The sequence below is a fragment of the Lissotriton helveticus genome, chromosome 4_1 (assembly GCF_964261635.1).
Source record: "Lissotriton helveticus chromosome 4_1, aLisHel1.1, whole genome shotgun sequence".
In the NCBI taxonomy this organism is placed as follows: domain Eukaryota; kingdom Metazoa; phylum Chordata; class Amphibia; order Caudata; family Salamandridae; genus Lissotriton; species Lissotriton helveticus.
Window position 1 is genome coordinate 1,377,159,105 of NC_136063.1, and position 23,588 is coordinate 1,377,182,692.

Consider the following 23,588-nt stretch of genomic DNA (forward strand, 5'->3'; position numbering starts at 1 on the left):
TCGACGACATCTATCTAACAGACGATGACTTGGATACTCACTTGAAGAGAGTGAACACCATAATACTTGGGTTCGCAGCAGAGGGTTACAAATTTAACTTTAAAAAGTCAATAATTGCCCATCTAACAGTCCTGTTTTTAGGATATGAACTATCAAGTGAAGGCAAAAGCCTGGCTGACAATTTCCTAGAGAAATGTGCTGTAATCCAAGCACTCAGAACACTAAAAAACCTACAATCAATTCTAGGCTTCCTGAATTTCGGAAGAACTTATATTACAAATTATGCAGAAAGGGTCAAACCCCTTTATGATCTAATAAAACCAGATTTTAAAAGAATCAATTGGACTCAAAAACACACAGAAATTTTGAGATCTTTACAAACAGACATGTTAATTAAAACAAAATTACAAACACGTGACAACACACGCAACCTTGTGATTCGAGTCATCCCAGGAAGATGCGGATTCACATACCTGACCTCTAATGAGGGAGAGAAGGTACCAATAGCATACAAATCACATTTGTACACAGAAGCTGAAAAAAGGTTCAGCATTAAGGAAAACATTGTTCATGCGGTTCAAACAGCTGTAGGAAAAGAAAAATACCAGTCAGACGGTAGACAGGTTACAGTCAGAACAGCAGAATCAGCTTTTGAGGCATTAACAACACCATGTAATTTACCGACAACTGCACTAAATCCAGAATGGATACAATGGGTAAATTCTGTTGCTACAGACAAAGTAAAATACTATTTTGACCCGGAAATTAAAGAATTAAAATATCTAGAATATCAGAAAGAATACCCTCTGCCAATCGACATTCTGCCTTTACGACAGTACGCCTGTGTAATACATACAGACGGGCATGCTCAACCCTCAGTTTGGGGAGAGCTGGCTTACAAGGCCACATGCGAAATTGTAAAAGAAGTGTGGCGCGGAGGTAAATTAAGACCTCTACTTACAAAAACACACTCAGTGGAAAATAATTCAGAACAACAAACGGAAATAATTTCATTAAAAATGGCGCTAGATAATGCCGATCGCGAATTCCTGACACTTATTGTGTGCGATTCCTATTACTGCGTCAAAACATACAATAACGATTTGAAGAAATGGATTCAAAACGGTTACAAAGATGACACAGGTGCAACAATAAAGCAAAAAGTGCTTTGGGAACAAGTAGTTCTTTTACAGAAAGAACTACCAAAAACTCACGTGATACATTCACTGAGTCATCAGCGTGATGGCGTTCACGTTGCAGGGAATTCATTGGCTGAGACAGCCACAGCGGGAGCAACTAAACCGGCTTCCGTAGCTACAAAGAAGCGTGCAGTAAAATACATTGACGGTGAAACTGTGCTGGCGGTGAAAACGTCATCAAAAGGCGACTGTTCAGCACTACCGATCAATTATCCACTCAATTATACATACATAATCGATGCAAACTCAGTCCCTTTTGCTCGAATCCCTGGAGTGGGGGATAGAGTGATTCCAAACACGGTCAGGAGAGGCTTGTTAATAGCAGACGCACATATGGTTGAGGGTCTCAGACACCTTAAGCTAAAAGATTCTCTGGAAGAATTACAATCAGTGTACTGGTGGCCAGGCATGAGTCTGCATCATCACATTTTTGTAAAAAACTGCCCAGACTGCAATAGAGATCGCAGTGGCGAGCGGGGAGGACTATTGCCATGGCATTTCACTCCAGATAAACAACAACAATAAGAAAGCCCCCATCAAAAAAAAAAAAAAAAAAAGCGTTATATTAACATAAAAGACTAATTTTCACTTATAATGTAGACCCCAGCGCTCGGCTGATGTCTGGACTGTTATAAAAGGATTTGCGAGTCTATAATGGCATATACGCTAGGAGCATGCTACGTTTTGACTAATGTATTCCTTTTAGCCTTCAAGCTTATGGGGAAGCATGGCCAAATGAGCATAGCATAGCGGGACTCTTCTCACTTCCTTCCTGAGGGATACGGGATGGTGTAAAGAAAAAACCAAGACATAAAGCAATCTATAACGGAAAAGGTATTAGGTTCGGGTACTGGGTGGGTCAAACATCTAATAAGTGTCCAACGTAGTCTAAATAACCTGCCAAGGAATTCTCTGAAAGGGTTCAGTCCGTACGAACTATTGTTCGGGACTAGAATGATGATCCAAGATCTTGATAGTCAGACTTCAGTGGTTAAAGACAAAAGCTTTGATATCAAAGATCGTTTGGCTATTTTACAGGACTTAAATGAAACAAGAAAAGACCTGAGCAACATAAAGTTGAAACAACAGCCAACAATCACTGAAGAGAAACCACCTGTCCCAGCAAGGCCTGTCTGGATTCCAAAAGTCGGGGATCTAGTCAGAGAGAAGATCGCGGTAAAGAAGGAATTTGGGCCTTCTTACAGAAAAGCAGTTCCTGTCTTGTCTGTCAACGGGACAAGATCAGTAGTACTACCGCCCCTTGCTGGTAAAAAGGAGAACCGAGTTGTATCCATCGACCCGGTTAAACCACAATCATGTGGCCGATAACAAACAGTAGGCCAAGTGGACTCCCAAGAAGTAGCAGAACACCAATGTTTGCTACGAATACAGAGGCTCAAATTGGAAGACTGATCACATTTGGGAAATCTACAGTGAATCAACAAGGACTATGCAACAAAGCAATGGAACTTGAACCTCTTAAAACCCAAATTAAAACTTTTCATCAAGAAACAACAACCTATGATGATGTAACTGCAGACTTTGCTAATGAAAGAAAGCAAAATCCAAAAGCAATTGGAACAATTGACAGAACAGCATCCGGCTACTTCATCAACTTCGATGATTCATCTAAAGACCTGAGTGAAACAAAGAAACAGCCATCAACAAAAACTTTTAAAGACAAAGCTAAGGAACTTTTTCAACAGCTGAAAGAAACCTATCTGATCTCTCCATGGATTGAATTTTGGCTGGCCTTCGGTGCATTTATCCTCATTCTTTGGCTCATCTTAGTACTATGTTTGGGACATTTCATTGAAGGAAAATATGCTAAAATGGACACAGCAAGCCAGAAAATCAACTTGGTCCTTAAACCACACACATCTTCACACATCGAGAAAAGAGAACTTTCTTCAGTAAACTTCACAGCCAATCCTATACCAGGCGGTGTAGCAAGATCTCATTGAGTGACTTTGTAAAACCAAGCTCATTTGCGGATGATTGGGACTTTGAAAGTATTAATGATATGATGTCTGATCTTGTGATGTCTGCTAAATTTACAGAACATGATTATTTGCAGGGTTCGTCTAATTATGATCAGATGTTCTGCTACAACCATTATGGTAACCATTATCTACATAAATCTGCTCAACCTAGAAATGTTTTAAATTATAACCAATGGGAACATTGTGCTACTCCTCCAAAAGATAGCTCAAAAACATTTTATGATAAATATTCATACTTTTCAGGGTTTAACACAAGTAATGCAGAAACATTTTATTTCAAATTGTCAAATAAGACAGGTATGAAGACCATGCTTACAAACACAAAATTGATATATTCCGATTCATTCTTTGAACAAATGAATACATTTGGGTTTGATTTCTGGAACAATAATATTGAAGCAAAAACTGTTTGGGGTACAAGAGATTGGCAAGTACAAGGTATAGAATCATTGTTTAGAGCCTGCATGATCCCAGAACAAATTATATTTTTGAACGACACTATTCAACAAACTACCTGTCTTGGCTTAGCCAAAATCAAAGATTTGAACAAACCGTCTATTCCAAAGCCAACAGTGAACAGTAATAGCTCTATAGATGTTGAGATAGACGTAAACCATATATTAAACCAAAACAGAACACATCCTGAATGGAAAAAATGGTTGATCTGGCCCACAGATACAAATAACTGTCAAGACAGATTCCTGAACAAAGAACAGGGGTTCACATTGACTAGGCCAGACCCTAGATATTCCCAAAGACAACATCCAGGGATAGTAACAACCTACAGCGTGGGCAAGCTCTGCCTTCAATGGCTACAAACGTCCACACTGGCTGAAATTAAGCAACACCTAACTTTACTTACAGAAGGTGCTGACTTGCGTGATTTCATATTGGGACCACGCAAACAGCGTCAAAAACGTTTCATAGCGGCCTCTATATATGCAGCTTATAACGAAGTCTGGAAAGTAACTCAAATTGAGACAGCAGAAAAAATACGGGAAATAGACCGTATTAATTTGGAAAAATCACTTTCTGTGGTGGACAATGGGTTAATGACTCTGTCCTCCAGAATATATTCTCTGGACAGCATTGTGTCTTCAGCAATTGATATAATATCGCAAGACTTACTGATGTTACAACACGGTCAGTCCCAATTGCGTTCTATTGTACAGCTTGGCTGGACGTTACAAAATTTGCGTTCTGGCTATGTGCCTTGGCGTTTAATCAACACAACGTCATTATTTAATATCTTTAACCTCACTGATAAACAAATCAGTTTGGCACAGAAGGGTGCTGACTATACAATTCTGAGCATTGAAAAACTTGAGAGATTACCATTGACAATGTCAGAACGACCTGTCATTAAATGGATAATACATGGGATAATAAATATTCCGATAACTACTTTCCAGTTTCAATTCTGCCAAAAATATATACAGGGAGGCCAGTATGAAAGGTTGGGTAAAGGATACATTAAGTCAATATGGAACTTGCCCTATACACACGAATGTGTCAGCAATAAAGGCCAGAAAGTGTTTCTCAGTGGCGATAATTGTGCAAAATCACTGAGCGGTACACTTCTGTGTCAGGGTATTAGTTTGCACGGAGCCTGTGAAGGGACTTCAAATAACCTTTCATGTTACCAGCTAGGCACACCTGCAACACGAATAGAACCATTCTTTAGGAGACTCTCGAACGGGAGTTACATTCTAATAGTAGATCGCAGATGTTGTAGTTTGCTGCCCGGAAAACCTTATCTCATAACTGTGACTAGGAAGGTCATGTGCTGTGAACATGTATTGTTCCCCAGCGAGTCTGCAGACAGGGAGGCAAGGTTATGGCCCGATTTGAAAATTGCTTCTATTCGAATAGATACTTTAAGCAGAATGAAGACTGTGCTCCTACAGATGCCGACAAGGCTCACGTCATCAAAAGAAACGTATGATCTCCAAGTTGCAGGGACAACAGAAGAGATTCATTCATTATTATCAACTAATTCCCCCATACATTTCGCAGAAATACTGAACGAAATCTTAAATATTTCTGATACCACTGGTATCTCCAGTGTATTTAAAGCAGTGTTTTCGGGTGCTTTAACTCCATTCAAAGCCATCCTGGGTATTTTCCCAGACTTTGTCCATTCCATTTTTGGCGGACTTCCACTCCTTTTGGGACTAGTAGCGGGTATTCTATTTTTGATCCTGTTATTTCACTATGGCAAACCATGTCACAGACAAAACACCTGCGACAAGGGAAGAAATGATCCTAGCCATTGGCTACCGGGACCGGGTAACTAAAATCCTTGGACTATACCGGCTCAGAGACCTGAACATGACTTGGTTTCTTTCATTTAGACCAATGTGGCAAAGTTGTGTTATGCCTGTATTAAGGTGCTTGCTATGCGGCGAAGAATGCGTGTTGGACACCTGTCTGGCACTACAATCGGATGTGCCAATGGACGCAGATACCTTGTTGGGTCCGGTAACGGCTCATGCATTGTGCTGTCCCCAGCGGCTACCAATCCTGATGACGGCATTCGTGGAGTCTTCACCACTACGATTGAGGGGTAGTGAAGTACAAGATGAAAGCAGCATCGATCAGGTACGACCTTCAGTCAGCTATGCTGATCCAAACATCGATGGAGGCAAACATGCTCAGGCTCATGAATGCATGGTAACAACCTTTTCCGAATTAGTGGAACTTACGCAAGAAGCTGTTGACAGTTTTTTCAACAGTCTAAATATTATGATGTTTTCACCAGAGCAGCAGGAATAACTTTGAGCAAACTAGCACTTGGAGTTCCCTACATGCTGAATTTGGCCTTCAACTTTTTGAAGAAAAGCGATATGAAAAAAAAATTTTCTCATGACTTTTTTTTCAGACTGCAAGAACTTTTTCCCCAATTCGACAATATTTACGATTTTTGGGACACTTATCTTCTGCTTAAAGTAGACATTATTCTTAGAGAACTAAATTTCTATTTTTAGGTAGTCACAAGACATTCGCTATGCTAGCACTGTTATACATAAATTTATGATTGTGATGAAATGGTCTCGCACTTTTTTTCTGTATTAAGAGCCATTTCATGTGTGGTTTTCGCATTTAGATTATGCTGAATTTTTAACATATGAGTAGCATTATTAGACTGCTTGTGCTTATAGTATACGTGACAGTACATGTGATTGTGTTTCGTATATTTTATAAAATCCAATTTTCGGAATGCATGTAAATGTATTTTGGGGTGGTACGGTATACACAAACGCTACTGATATTCACTATGCCTAGATTTGTAAATATGGACATAGTCTACGTGGAGTGGGTGTGATGTATTCCTATAGGTACTGTATCGATTCCCCTATTCCTGACCCTGGTTTGGTTAATAATTAACTAGCAGTCATCCAACGGTGCAAAAACCGTTATCTGATTAAGCCACACCACGGCACAGAAGCGCGTTATCTGATTAGGTCATAACGCATGCCATCTAATTAGACAAGCGATATTCCTCCAGCCCCTGATAAGGCATACGGAGTTCTCAAAACAAATCAAACCTACAGCGACCTGGGAAATTCCCATAGCCATTGTTTTGATTTCACCGAGAACTTCAGCAAAGAATGTGCGAACGAGCCCGTTCATATGACATCCTTATTGACGTATATATGTCCATCCTTACGTCAATCTCGGCACCTTTCAGGTATAAATATTACCGACATTGCCTTAAGCAAACACATGCGGTGGTGACGAGATCGGAGCAGCGAGACGTGCTGAGGAGCCCAGCAGAGAGCGAAGCCCACAGACGCTGCCCCGCCTTCCTGACGCGCTGAGAATGAGACGCTGCCTTTCTCCTGCCGAGAAATCCAGCTCCGGCGCTTCCAAGCAGCCCTCGCAGGCAGCTGGAATATCAAGACCTGGGATAAGAGATACCAGCCCTCCATCATTCTAGATCTCAGGTACAGAACTGAATAACCCCTTGCAGAGAATTCTCGAATCAGTCCCTTGGCAAAACAAACTTAACTTAAACTGCTACTTATCTACTCCTGCCCACGTATTAGGCTTAGGTCAGGTACACTGGGGTAGGCGTGGTTAGAAGCACCAGTTGAGTATGATTAGTCAAATGTATATATGAATGTATCTATTTTATCCATTTTAAAGTATCATATGGCTCAGAAACCATATCAATGCTTTTACAGTATTATTTTATAATTCTGTCTCTACTGTATGCACTTTACTTAACTACAAGTATTGCAATAATAGCGATTCATTTCTCTTGTATGAGAAAAGAGACTGATCAATAAATAACATCTTTTATTGAACCACGCCCATCTCTTATTTCTCTACAAACTGGTGAAACTAAGAATGCACGTACTGACTGAGTAAAATAAGTTGTCTATTGTTTTCACACGACTCTAGAGATACACTCTTGAATAGGGGAGAGCAAAGTTGTCATGTTCTATGGTTGTCAGAAACTAAATCCCTTCTTGTCTATCCAGGGAGGTTAAAATCCTCCTTGCCTATTCGAGAAAGTTTCTAGTGAACTCTGAGCTAGCTGGCAAACACAAAACTTTAAGTCTAATATCGTCGGTAGAAGACCTAGTTAACCTCTGCCCTAGGTCTATACTATTGAAGATATTATTCCAATGCGCAGAGCCTATTGGGATAATAGGAACTACACTACATGGCGCCCAAACGTTTGGATAGGTGATAAAACTAACGCAAGACATTAGAGTAACTCAGTCGTGCTTTTTCACACAGACCCCTTTTTTCCCATAATACTCCAAAGACGTCTGGAGTGGGTGAAAGGTCATATCCGCCAAACCTCGCAGGAGGAGACTCCTATGTATGGTTCTTGGTTTATTCAACGTTGAAGGATACACTGTTCCAAAATATTGTGCATCTAATCTTTGTTTCATAGAAACCTGATCTGCAAACAAACAGAATAACCTTCTTGACAATAGTATGTCAGAAACTGAAGAAGAAAGGGAGACAGTTAGACTAGCAGCTGAACTCCTAGAAGCAGACAATACTCTGCTGGAAAATGACCCAAATGCAATACTCATCCCGGTCAACATAAGGAAATCTATAACCTTAAAACTTATAGAAAATGGACTGACACCAAGAGGTGGTACAGTCATATTCGTAATTGAGGCACACGAATATCGGCAGACAGAGGTATTCTATTCATGGATAAACTTTCCAGCAGCAAACGCTGTAACAAAGGACTTCCACTATTACAAAATAGAGGAACCTCCTAGTGAGTACACTCCTTTCGAGGAAGTGGAAATACCACTCAAATTCCAAGAGCACCTGCTCTTGTTTCATGGCGCCCTAAAACATAATAATCACATCACCAGGCTCGGTCCACTAGGTAGACCAGGAGCAACGTGGCCGGTCCTAGCCGGATATACACCACATCCAGACATTGAAGAAATGCCTGCACCAGAGCTTTTAGCACAGCTAAAACAATTAATAAAAATACATAGACAATTAGTCCAATATGTAATGCGGACTTCAACAATCCAACCAGCAATTAAAATTCCACAGCTGACCACTCATAAGGGGAACACAAATAAAATTACACCTCAGAACATACAGTCCTGTCTAGGTAAAGTCTAGAGATACACTCTGGATTAGGGGAGAGCAAAGTTGTCATGTTCTATGGTTGTCAGAAACTAAATCCCTTCTTGTCTATCCAGGGAGGTTAAAATCCTCCTTGCCTATTCGAGAAAGTTTCTAGTGAACTCTGAGCTAGCTGGCAAACACAAAACTTTAAGTCTAATATCGTCGGTAGAAGACCTAGCTAACCTCTGCCCTAGGTCTATACTATTGAAGATATTATTCCAATGCGCAGAGCCTATTGGGATAATAGGAACTACACTACAATACCAAGGGTGCTTAAAATCATTTGTTTGGATTGAACTGATGGTCGTGATGCCTCAACAGCAAGTCCATACAGTGTCTTTTAAAAGCTCTTCTGGAGACAGAGCACATGGAAACTGGGTCATCGAAGTATTCAGGGCGGCCCAGATCGTTCATAAAATCTTTTATGTATTTTAGCCAGGGAATCTCCATTACCCGATCTAGCTTAAGGCTGTCTTGTAAAATATCACAATTAAAATAAGTTTTTATGGAAGTCCAAATCCGGTGCCACAAAAGAACCGGTTGGGCTTTTCTTAGGTCTGGGATGAACAAGGTCCCTAATTCTGCGTGGCATGTGTAAGTTAATGTACTGCTTGGAACTTTTAAAAAGGCGTTTTCATCCTGCTGGATGGGTTTTACAGTGCAATAACTCCACACGCCGGAACCATATATGGCTGTGCTGACACATTTTTCTTGATTAATGTGCAGCAAATCAACAGGGGGTCTTCCTCATTTCTTGGCAAAGTTAACTAGAGCTGCCATGGCTTTCATGAATAATAGTTTCCTAATCTTGACAGCCTGGGACCATGACCCCTTCTGGTCAAATAATATACCTAAGTAGGGGTATGTGTTAGTAGTTTCCACCTTTTTGCTGTCAAAAAACATATCCCTGCATTTGGCACTACATTTCCCACACTTCATTATGTAGGTTTTGGTGGTCTTCACTCTCAAACCCAGGTTTTTCATATACTCAGTATAGTTAGTGAATATCCTTTGGAGTCCCAATTGCGTTTTTGCCACCAGCACTGCATCGTCCGCATACAGAAGGGCAGGTAGAGGGCGATTGTTTATTTGTGGCAGATCCTGGCACTTCTTCTCTACCATTGCTTGTTACAGACCATTCGTGTAGAATGTGAATAGAAATGGTGCCAGGACACAGCCCTGTCTAACCCCCCTCTCCACGTTGAATGGTGCATTCCCCCTTGGCCCTGTACCGAACCCTTGCTTTTGTGTTACTGTAAAGCTGCCTCAGAAACTGTATCAGTGGAGCTTCCACCTCCATGTTGGCTAAAATAATCCACAATTTAACATGGACTATGCAATCGAAGGCTGCCGTAAGGTCTACAAAACTCAGATATTATCTTACCTTTTTTTACAGCTTATACTTTCCCAGTAAGATGTTTAAATTTAAACCTAGTTCAACTGTGCCCCCAGCCCTCTTGGAATCCAAATTGTAGATCTGATAGAATTTTGTTATCATCCAAGCAGTCCTGGAGCCGGTTGAGCAGAATCCACCCGGCCACCTTAACCAAAGAATCTAACAGTGATATTGGGCGGCAGCATGCTGGATTCTGTTGGTCACCTTTTTTAAATATTGGGACCACAATAAATTCTAACCAGGTCTTTATAAAACCCTGTTGAACAGCAGGCAGCTAGTATCTGTGTTATGAGTGGGCCCCATAGATCTAAATTTGATTTAAATAAAATCTATTGGTACGCCATCTGGGCCAGGTACATTTTCTCCTTTGCTAGCCTTGATTGTACAGTTTAGGGTAAAAGCCAAGGCTATAGGGTATGTTAACGGGGTTGTTGTTCCCTGCAGCATTAGTGGGAAGTCCTTGCCACTCACCACCCATTCCTATTTATTGATATTTGAGAAATAGTCCACCCATTGCCCTTCAGCTATAGAAATCTCTATGGTTGGGGAATCTAGGCTGTAAGAAAAGGGGCCTTAACGGCATGCCAGAATGCTGTACTGTCTCTATTCAGGTTAGCTTTGTGTAGATTGGCCCAAGTCTTGCCTTTTAATTCGTGCTTGCGAAATTTCAGGGCCTGATTGTATTCCCTACTGCACTCCGTTATTTCATTACTGTTCCTTACTGGCTTGTGTAAAGCGTGCTTTAGTTTTGTATAGGCTTTTGTGCATCTAGAGACAACCCACTCTTTATTGTTTGCGTGTACTTTTTTTAACACCACCCTTAGATCATTCCTTATTTCGCCTGTAAACAGTCCATAGGATTCAAGGATATCAGCATGATGCATTGTCTCATCTAAACAAGTTAACAGGGAATTATATCAATTTGCCACAATTTTCTTGGTAAACTCAAACTGTTCTACATTGTTCCACATTAGGGAATAGCCATTTATTTTGTCCACTGCTATAATCTGGGCCACGTATACTGATTTACAATGAGGTTTCTGCACTTTGTTAGAGAGGGATAAAATCATGTTCAAAGGGAAATGGTTGCTTAAGGTGTTGTGTGTTCTATAACCTTTGAATCTTGTCAAGTAACTATTGGATAAGATTATATAATCTATAATTGTGTTCGTACCTCTCCCCTGAAATGTCTGACTAAAAGGGATTGGTGGGGAACATACCTTTTTTGGTAAAACCTAAATCAAATGCAAATAAAATCTCATTTAAAGCGTCCCCATATATTCAGTGAGGAGAGTAAGGGTAAATATTGTTATCGTCCTCTGATAATCCACAATTTCCATCACCATTTATTGCGCACAGTGCAGTTTTAAAATCCCCACCCCATACAAAGAGAACATCTTCTACGTTTTCATTCTGTAATTTATCCAGGTCATTCATTGATTTTTTCGAGACTCCCACCACATGATCCTTTGGGGCATTATTATAAAAATGTATCAATATAATACAGTGTTGTTTGTCTGTGTATATAGTCATAATTTGATAATAGATCTCTGATGTCGTCAAGAATATCGTAGGTACATTCACTTTATTTGAAACAAATATGCTAAGACCCCCCCCCTTAGACCTCCCATGTACGGACGGCACTCAGGTATTGAGAAAGGTCTTAAAACCATTAATATGAGTTGCATCCACCAACCATATTTTTTGGAAACAAAGTATATTAAGTTTCCCAACAAACTCATGCCAAAGAGGGTTTGTCAGGTTTTGTGGTGGTCAGAGATACCTCATGTCTCAAACCTATGTCTCGAATAGATCTTACACCCTGACTATGGGGAGGGGAGGGGTATCAGATCTCATGGGAATGTTTTCCACAGGAATATCTCCATGATCCGTGCATATACCCATATCTGTGTTGGATTTCCACTTACAGTTGGGGCCAATGGCATCTGGGGATATTTGTAAGTTGTTCTTGATGTTTTACATGTGGCTAATGTATTTAGTCAGTCTACTTCATCTAATGTAGGGAGAGGGTCAACCCGTTTTTTCACAATGACATTGAATATGTACTGGTTGCTTTCATATTCTTCCCTCCTATTAGTTCTCAACCCAAAATTAGAAGGTGACAGATAAAAAAAGCCCAGGGGTAATATGTTAATGCCGTGGGTTGTTATAGAATTATTACCTACTCTCCAGAAGATGTTTTCCACTAGTTGAGGTGTCTTGAATGTTAATACCACAAAGTGACCTGCTAATATTTTAAGTCTCTACCTAGTAAACTGACTCTTACTGCCATCTTAAACTCCATAAAGAGTTCTTCCATTAACCTTGTCTTAGTGCGCAATCAATGCAGGGACTTATTTCTCAGTGAATCCCAGGATTCACTTTCCTGCACCCTCAATCTTGGTACATTTGCAAGAATAACTGTGTATGGGGTGATGGCTGGTGGTAGATCCAGACAGTTCAATTCAGATGACACTGTGATATAGGTGAATGTCACATTGGAGTAGTCGTTATTTGACTGATTAGAGCTGCTCACTTGTGTTTTAGTACCATTACTGCCCCTTTCTATCTTTGTGTTAGATTGGTTGTGAACCAGGAAGGTCTTGAGGGAGTCTACTACGGTCCCTGACGCTGTCTGTGTATGACACAAATGGGTTCGGTTGAGTAGGAATAGTAATTTTGCCCCACCAACATCCAGCACCTTCCCTGAGGCAAACACTTGTCAAAGTAGGAATAGTAATTTTGCCACTTACCACCATCCAGCACCTTTCCTGAGGCAAACACCTGTTGGGAAAGGAATAGTAGTTTTTCCACCCACCACCACCCTCGACCTTCCATGAGACTAACACCTTTCGGAGCAGGAATAGCAACTTCAGCCCCTACCACTATTCTGCACCATCCATGAGGTAAACTGTTGTCAGGTTTGGATCAGTAATTTTGCTTGCCTTGCCTTTCAAGCATCTTCCCTGAGGTACATTTTTAGCATGACATTTCTAAATGACATTCCCCGGCATACTACTATTAGTAATTCTAAAAGCCACCCCAATAATTTAGTTTATGTGTTTTTTTCTTTAAATAATTGAAAAACATTTTTTAACATCATTCAATTTCTATAACATGCACTTAATTTTGTGAGTGTCCTATGGAAAGTGTGTACATTTAAAAAAATATACATTATTACAAAATGTTTAGGGGTTTTATTGTATTATCTGTAGGCGTGTTTGTTACAACTGCTTTACTTGATCTGTAGGTGGCATTGTTCAAAAGCAATCTGTCTTTTTTTTCTCCATTCTCTGAGCCAAGTGGACACCACGGAAGTCAGTGATCGAGTGAGCACATAATGGTAGAAGGCTCATTTTATACAATTTTGTGTGGTGAATGGTAATTTAAAACAAAATATGATCTCAATTGCATTTGTAATCATGAACCTAGTTCTGACAGAAACTATATTTAATACATAACGTTTACAAATATCTTTTTTTTTTTTCATGGTTAGTCCGGAAGCCAATTTGAGAGTTCACTGAATACAGACATTTAGTCAAAATAGAGAAAGGACACCTGTAAAATTGTTTTTGTAATGCATCTGCTTCTTTTTCTATCATCATTATTTTGATTAGGTTTTTTAACCTTCTTAAGTACAACTAATGTTGGTTGGTTGATAGCTTTATTTCGATATGCAGGTATCATAAAAGCATTACAAAATATATAAAAACAGCACATCGTCCAAGGACTGTACATTTAAAAACAAAAGAAATACAAGGTAGCAATAAGATCAGCAATAAATTATTTAAAAGTATATTAAATAGATAGGGACAGTCTTTTTAAACGGATCAACCAAGCCCATTTTAAAAATTTAGATACAGCACAAACGACCCGAGAGGATGTATCAGATAGTAAAATCCGTAAAGCCACCAGATGCTGGCGAGTACCCAATTGTCTACAAAGTGGTTTCAGCCAGTGGGATCTTGGGCGGGTGTAATCTGGACATTCAAAAAGGAAGTGAATCACAGTTTCGGGCCTATTAGTACATAGGGCGCAGTAGCGTGAAGCCTGCGCAGGCATGTTCCATCTAGAGAGGCGGTCATTTAGAGGTAATGTACCTAGTCTAAATTTGATGAAAAGACCCCGGTCCATAGGTGCCGTAATTATGTCCAGATAAGGCTCAAGGGCAACAACGTCTTTTATTTGCAAATAAGCTGTGGTGGAATTGCAGTGACGCTGATTGCTGATGAGCTTAGCAGAGACCCATTTCCAATACAGTTTTTTTAGGGTCGCTTTCGGGGGGGCACAGTGGGTGGACCAGCACGACCCCAAGCCTAGGTCCCCTAAAAGATTTTTAATATCCCTAAGCCATTTGATCTTGTTGCAGCCGTCCAAGCCCATCACCTCTGACAGCCCGTCTGCGTATGATTTTAATTCTGGAACCCTCCACAGACGAGCCCAAAGGAGGAGAGGCCGTAAACGGGCCTGGTCCTTGATTGCTTTACAACCCGTATCCAAAAGCACAGGAACTGTCGGGGTGCTCATCGGGATGGCCAAGAGGTCCTTTAAAAATTTATTCTCTGCCTTGGTCAAAGCCTCCACGTTACCTAAGCCCCAAAGCTCAGCCCCATAAAGTGATGCAGTTACAGCTCGGGCTTTGTAAATATCTATTATTGGAGCTACACATTGTTTAGATGAATTATTGTACTCCTTCAACAGCGCTCCCCCCACCCTTTTATGACTGATGGTCATTTTGTTTATATGGGGAGTCCAGCTCATGACATCACTCATTCGAATTCCCAAGTAGTCAAATTCTGACACTCTTTCCAGAGGGATAGAGTTCAGAATAGGAGGGCGGCCAAGCTTACGGGGTGGGTGCATAATTAAATATTTGGTCTTATCCACATTGATGACAAGTCCTCTTTTTGTACAGAAGTCCTGGAAGCGGTTCAAAAGCTTCTGGAGCCCCTGGGGAGTTTTGGAAATGAGGAGGGTGTCGTCGGCAAACAACAGGGTTGGAATCCTAGTGCCCCCCAAGGAGGGAGCGTCTGCTGGTTCGCCAAGCAGGTGCTCTACCACCCCATTCACATACAGGGAAAATAGGGTGGGAGCTAGTACACAGCCCTGCCGGACGCCCCTAACGACCGGGATCCTATCGGTCTTTTCCCCATTTAATCCCCATCGCACCTGAGCATAGTTGTCATTATGCAGTTTGATGAGGAGCATTAAGATGTAAGGGGGCATCCCAAGACCATACAACACCCTCCAGAGTTCCTCCCTAGGAACCAGGTCAAAGGCAGTCTTTAGGTCTATGAAGGCCAAGTAAAGACTGCCTTTGCCCAGCTCCACCACCTTCCAATAAAGTAACAGGAGTCTAAAGACTTGCTCGATAGTTCCTGTACCTGAACGAAAGCCAGCTTGCATATCGGACAATATGTGGTTGTCATCCACCCACTGGAGAATCCTCCCTAGAATGGCTTTACCCGCTAACTTCTGGGTTGAGTCAATGAGGCTTATTGGCCTATAATTTCCCGGTGAGTCCCGACAACCCTTTTTAAAAATTGGGACCACCTCTGCCCCTTTCCAAGACTCAGGCACAGAACCTCCCACGAGGATAGCATTAAGGAGGCCAGAGATCAATACCCCCCATTCGCCCGGGTAGGCTCGAAGAAGATCCCCTGGCAGCCCGTCAGGACCAGCTGCTTTAAGTGGTGTTAGAGATTTAATCAAATTCGTGACCTCCCGTACGGAGAAGAGGTCAGTGCCTCTATCCACGGGTGAGGAAAAAAGGGTCGTTAAGTGTGCCTTCTACGGCAGAATAGAGAGCCTTAAAATGGTTATACCACGCCGGGGCAGTGATAGTACAAGTCCTCAAGGTATCGTCTGGACGGTTTCTGCTACCCACCAGGTCCCAGAACCCTTTGGCGTCTCTCCCTCGACTGGCGACCAGGAGGTCCTGCCAAAAGCTATCCTCCCATTCCTTTTTGGCATTTTTTAAACAGTGTGAGTAAAGCCTTCTGGCCTCCCTAGTCCTGGTTTGTGATTTGGATTTAACCGCTTCAACAAGCAGTGTCTTTGCTTCCCTGCAGCTGCGATTAAACCAACCCAGTCTAGCCCTGGGCCGTAGTTTCTTCCCATTGGGTCTGGCTGGGACAGTGAACAGATTGGTTAGCGCCTGAGTTAGGTTACAAAACCTGTTGGACACCCCCACCACCCCACCCTCAAGAGAGTCAGAGTTATCTAGTGCTGCCGCTAGGAACCGCGTTATGGAGGATGTTATCTCGACTGAGAGCGACAGCCTTGCCCTCTTTAGCCGACGTCCACAGTTAGAGACAGATGACAGGTCCAAGACGGCGGCACATGGGGTTCCATTCCTTAAACCTTCTAACCACCAAGGAGTCATGGCAAGAGAGAGCAGGTTGTGATCGCTCTCGACGGAGGGTATAATCTCCATGTCTTTGACCGAACTCCATAGGTTGGCGTCAAGCAAAATATAATCGATTCTTGACGTATGGCTGGGCCTATTATATGTATGTGCTACCTTTTTGTCCGAATTAGTCCTACCATTAAGGGCCCTCAGGTCAAACTCCATTGATAGGGAATTTATCTGGAGCGCCACTTCCGTCCATCTTTTAATAGGGCTGATCTCTAAAGCCGGTATCCCCCTCCTGTAGTCGACATCCTCTTGATCTTGTGTAACATCTGAGCCAAGAGGCTCAAATGTGCAATTGAGGTCGCAAGCTACCAGGGTACAGGACTTGTAGGGAGAGGATCGGAGCAGGCCCTCAAGGCGGGTTATAGTAGGGGATGCTCTACCCCCCTTGATGCCTCGTGCATAGATGTTATAGATGTTTAGAATAACACGGCCCTTAGGGGATTTGAGGATGATATTAAGGAGATCCGGACACTTTGTGTCGTGTTCCTCCACCCTACAATTGAGTGAGGAGGCTACCCAAACAAGGAGGCCTCCCGAGGGACGACCCCTACCAGTTTTTGAGTGTACAGCTGGTATATGATGGGATGAATATCCTGCCTTATGAGGGGGCTCTGACTAATGTATATTCTCGCATTTGTTTTGATATTGCTATGTGTTAGACTAGGCATCTTTTGACTGGGTTTCCTCTGACTTTTTGCTTTCTGACCTCCCGGTTTTGACCTTGTTGTTGCTGGTGTGATGATTCTGCGCACTTTCCTCACTGCTGTCCAGTGGTAAAGTGCGAGTGCTCCTGTATGAAATGTGTTATGGATTGGTGTTTCCTTGATGGGCATATTTGATTTATGTATCAGTCCCTAGTAAAGTGCACTGCGAGTGCCAGGGACTATAAATCAAATGCTGTTGGTGGGCTGCAGCACTGGATTGTGCCACCCAACCAAACAACCCGTAAAGTGTAACTCTGGCCTGCCATTGCAGAGCCTGTGCGCAGCCTGGGGCTGCCATGTCGACTTGGTAAGTGCACACACTTGCAAGTCCCTAAACCATCCCTTTTCTACATGTGAATTGCCCCTAAGGTAGGCCCAAGGTACCCCCATGGGCAGGGTGCATTGTATGGTAGGACATGCAGTGGTGTATCTGGCATGTCCTGATAGAGAATTACAGTTTACTTCGTTTTTCACTATTGCAAAGCTACCTGTTCTCCATAGGCCAGAATGGGCAGTTTGATCATTACATTCTATGATCCTAACTGACTCAGACAACATGGTCGAAATGCAAGTTTAGTATGCCTGAATTCAGGATGATAAAATACATCTTTTAGTGAAGTTGATTTTAACATTCTGTGTTTGAAAATACCACTTTTAGAAAGTCTGTATTTTCTGACATAACCATCCAGCCCACCTCTGCTAGCGTTTGTATTAGCTGTCTGGTTTGTGAGTGACAGGGGCTAGGGGAGACTCCAGGAGACAAGGTGACTCAGCCGGGCTCAATAGGCACATCTACACATAGATGGGTGAGAGGAGTAGCACCTAGTTCTAAATAGGGCTGGGCTCACCTTCCACAATGCTGGCCCCACCTCCTATGGTGCATCTGAGGACCCTGGCCCACACTGACAAAGGTAGAAGGTGCACCCTGGCAGAATGCGATCCAAACATGTTTGAACTAGGTCCAGGCCCCTCTGCCTGCAGAGGACAAAGGAATTACTGGTATAAATATTGGGGCCCAAACCCCAAGACTTTAGAACTCGCTGGAATCAAGAAACCTGCCAAGAAGGAGAGCTGGAAAAGCTGCCAGGAGGAGTACTTCCCCATTGCTGTGTTGTTGCTTTGTTGGGTTGGCCTGCAGCTGCTGCTTCTGCCTTGGGCAGTGAAAGGACTGGACTGAACATTCTCTACTTGTGCTGAGTATCTCCAAGGGCTTGAGGTAGAACTTGCCCCCTATTCAAGAAATGTCATGAACAGCAAAGCCTTCAAGCCTGTCGCCATCTATGACGCCACTGCAACACCGCGTCCTGAAGGCACTGCAGAGAGCACCGGCACAACACCGCACCGTGAACCTGGTTTCACCGACGACTCCTGCTGACGCCACCACCGAGCCGCTGCTCGCACCACAACCTGTGGGCACTGCACTCTGCAACGCCTCACTTCATGATGATGCCGTGGTATCCGTGACGCAGCTGCTACACGCCGGACTCGAACCCGCTGCTTGTACCGTTGTTCGAGGGCACTGCTCGTAACGTTACACGACGCACCGCCCTCATCCCGCACCGCAGTCTTGGCCTACCGATGCCGGTACCATCGACTCCAGTTGTCATCCGACGACAGCGCTCCAGCGACAGCGACGCCGCTGCTGCGCAGTAACCTGCCAGCATCGTGACGAGCACCGCCTTCATCTCACACCGCGACCCTGGCCTCACCGATGACGCCATCTGACGCCACCACTAAGCTGCTGCTTGCACAGCGACCTGAGGGCACCGCACATCTGCACTTTGCACAGCAGCACCCAACGCCTGCCGAAGCCAGTGCTCCTGATTCCATCAGAGAGAAGATCAACCTGCAATGGCCGTGACAACGAGAGTTCATCGACGAGCTGCATCTCTGAAAGGTACTGTTGGCGGGCCTTCCCGACACCGCAGCTGACCCGCGACGCCGAAGTCAGCCAAAACTGTTTGGATTTGTTTGCTCACAACGCCGTAATAGCACGGACGGAGCTATTGACATCAAGAAACTCTGTTTTCAACGCATCTTGCAATTTAAAGACATCTTGCAAAGCAACTAATTTTAAAGTACTGTACTGTGGACTTTTGTTGTATTTGGTCTTGTTTAAGTATAGAAAAATATTGGATATTTTTCTAAACTGGTGTGGTGTCCGTTTGTAGTGCTCACACTGTATTACTGTTGGTTAAGTGCAAATGCTTTACACACTGCCTCTGAGATAAGCCTGACTGCTCGTGCCAAGCTACCAAGGGGGTGAGCAGGGGTTATTTTAGGAGTGTAACTCCCTTATCCTGACTAGAGGGGTGGTTTCTGCCTGGCTTTGGTGTAAACCTTAGCCAACCAGAAATCTCTTTTCTAACACTGGAGGAGTGTGGCTCAATGGTTAGAGTGGCAGACCCTGATGCAGAGTTCTGGCCAGGGACCAGGGCTCGATTCCCGCCTCGGCGGAGTCTCGGACTCAATTTCCTCGGACCTGTTAATTCTTGCCTCGGTGCCTATTCTAATCACGGGCCCCATGCTGCAACTCTGGGCAATAGCTTGCTTAGCCTCCACACCGGCCCCAACAGCGCTAAGGATGCCTGGCTTCACCCTGGGGGTGCCCAGGAGTGGACACTTCACAGGGAAAGCCAGGAGTGGTTCCACAGCGGTATGAGTATCAGCGCCAGGAAACCGCAAAGGCGACACCGCAAGGTGACCGTCTGGTGACAGTGCGCTCTATAAGTACCATGACATTAACATTTACATTTACACTATGTCAAAGTGAAGTGTTGTAGTTTTTTTAAACTTTTGGGGAGAAGGTGGTAAACAGTATTTTTATGTTTAGTATAATTATGTTGGAATGATATGCGTTGTAATGGTATACGTTGTAATGGTATGCGTTGTAATGGTAGTTGTAATGTAACTCCATGGGACTGCGTTGTAATGGTATTTGATGTAAAAGCATGCGTTGCAGTGGTGTTTATTTTGTATTGCCCACGTTGTAAAAGCATGCATTGTAATGGTATGCCTTGTAACATCGTACAGCTGTAATATAATCTCTTGCAGTAACTCTTCTACTGGAACTTCGCGGTAGGTACTGTGACTTGATAAGATAATCAAGACTGTAGCAAACTCTACGATTAGAAAAATAGCACCTTTATTTATGAGGGTTTAAGATGCTTAAACATTAGCTATGCAGCAGAGCAACCCAGCAAATCAGCATTTTCTGGGGTTACATTTCACAGAATTAAGTTAAACATCCTCAGAATTTGTTTTAACAAAGTTCTACCAAAAACAAAATTTGCAACTAAAAGTTTTACTGGTTAATTTCTTTGTAAAAGTGTTTTATCAGGAAACTATTTACCAGAGGTATTTATAATTGTAGTTTATATATTTGTCTTTGCTCCAAAGAACTGTCCCCAAATCTTCAGCAGTACAAAAAATGCAATCAGCATCTCATAACTTCTTGTTTTGCATGTCATCCAGTCAACGTTCAACATCCTTTAACATCAATCCTGATGTACATCCTAGCACATCAAATGGGCGTCGAAGGTACCTAATTCAAAGCATACCTGACATTCCCCTCACGATCCAAACTCATTATGGCGAAGTCTGTAGCATCCCTCGATGCTGTATGGCAGTCATCTTAAATGTATAGACAGAGTCCCTCGTAGTGCTATTGGTAGACATGAACATCAACAACTACCAATATGCAAGGAATACCCACTTATACCTAAGAGTCAAACCTGACCATGCCTTCCCTTAGCTCAAGAAATGCCTTGGAAGCACACGAGCATGGCTGTTCGGGCCTACCTCAAGCGGAATCTGATTAAAACCAACATTGCACTTGTTTGGCTTCGCTTAATCCTGTTCGGAAGTGAAACAGTTCCTACCAGAAGAAGCATCCAGACCACCCATATGATGTCTGTTCCAGTCTCTTCTTGATGCAGGCTCCTGTTCAGCGGCATTACTGAAAACCATTTAAACTTCTTGGAGAATATCCGTGATGCTGCAGCATATCTCATAAAAGGTCAGTAAGTGTTTGACAGCACTTAAAAAAATTCAAATAATTGCTGCTGTTCTCATGCTCTGTTGCGTCATGTTTAAAATATGCCCCATCATCTTTGAAGCAGTCAGTCACAGCCGTCTGCAGGGCTCCACATTGCTCACAGCAAGAGTACTGCCAGACTAGAGATCAGGAAATACAGAAAGGAAAATACTTGCAGCCTGATTCATCAAGCCGAAATCAGCTCGCAAAGGGCCAGATTCTGAGAATCTGGCCCTTTGCGAGCGCTATTTTTGCATTTGGGATTCATCATCCCAAATGCAAAAATCGGTAATACCGATTTCGCTATTTTGCGAGGAATTACATTTAAGGAATCTCTATTTGAGATTCCTTAAATGCAATTCATCATCCATTTAAAAATTGCGAATTCGCAATTTCGGCCCGCTATTTACCGCGAGGTCAAACCTCGTGGTAAATAGCGAAAACTTAGAAAAATGCTTTTAAAAGCATTTTTCTAAGTTGCATGTTGCACACACATATGTCCTTTGGACATGTGTGTGCGCAACACCTGTTTCAATTTGCATTTAAGGGGTGCTACAGGGTGTCCTTTGGACACCCCTGGCACCCTTTAAATCGCTATCTTATTTGCGATTAGCTAATTGCTAATCGCAAATAAGGAATACTCCCCATTCATTCCTATGGGCCTTTTGGCCCATAGGAATGAATGGGGAGTTATTCCTTATTTGCGATTAGCAATTAGCTAATCGCAAATAAGGAATGTGTAGGAATCGCAATTCTTTTTCCGGTTCCTACATGAATCCCGTTTTGCGAGTCTGTAATAGCGATTCCTTATGAATCGCTATTATAGACTCGCAAAACGGGTCTTTGATGAATCAGGCTGTTGATTCCAAGCATTATCCTACTGTTCCTTAATTGTATGCAATTATCATTTAAGAAATGTATTTACAAGCTACACAAAGAGCAGCGCCTACACCTTTAGCTCTTTTCCTTACTGCCCTCTCCCTGAACTTTCCACCTGCTCTTCACCCTTAACCTAACCATTTACTCAACCCACACCCGTCCTTGTCTCTCCCCATTTACCAGTGAAAACCACACCCACCCTATTTACCCCTCCTCATTACAGAACCTGTTTTCTTTGTAGCCAGGTTTGTCATTTATAAATCCACATACATACTTGCAGGCCCATGCATGTGTGCATAAGGATTTTGACTTATGTGACCAACCTATAGAGAAGAACGTGTTGTTTGATTACAGGATGGGTGATCTAATTGTATGACATAGGAAATACAGCAGCTTAGCGCAGCTGATGCATGTCACAAGAATGGTGTAAAGAGAAGGCAATATATAATTGGAATAATGGGGATCAGTGTGGAGAATTGTGGCAAGTGACGGTTTTTTATGTATATCTAGGTGTGTGCAAAGCTGTATTATTTTTATCATTACATTTCCTAAAATGTATGTTTTTCTGTGAAATTATGGGAACTCCAAATTTTGGCATGAAATTTGATTTGCCGGTACCTCAAGGTTTTTTTTTTCATGTTATGGCATTACTCATGTAAAAAGAAAGTCGGGCAAGATCTGTACAGAAGATTGGTCTGAGCAGAACATATTTCTATTAGAGACATTTTCTGTGTGAACCAGTCGTCCATAGGTAAAAAGTCTACAAAATCGCACAATGCAGCATTTCACATATTTCAAATAACGTGACTTTTGCGCATTTGACTAACTTTGCCAGCATAATTTAAACTTCACGCAGATCTATATATCACAGGGGTCATTGAGTGGTAAGTACAGCTACATTTGGAGTTGGTTGGGCAGAGTTTGAGAAATTGTATAATGGCTGGATGCAAAAGTATGAAATGTTGTAGGGAAGGAAGAATTATGCGCAGAAGTGTTGGATCTGGCCATTTTGCCTTCTTCCTCCTATTTTTGTTTTTTACCTGTTTGTGTTGGCTTTAGGACTTTATCTGGGATGGCTGGAAGAGTGAGTCAGCATCGCCTGTGGGATGGAGGGCAGCCTGAATGGTGGAAGAGATCCCTCCAGAGCAGGCAGCAGTGTTTCATCTTCAGGTCTGTCTCCAGAGGAGCTGGAGAACAGGCAGAGAGCCAGAAAGATCTAGTTGGAGCTTGAAAAGCTCAGGTTGGAGCAGGAAAGAGAGAAAACTTTGGATATGGTGAGAAAGAAACTGCTAATAGAGAAAAAGGAAATTATTTTTTTCTGATAAGCTGAAGTTGAG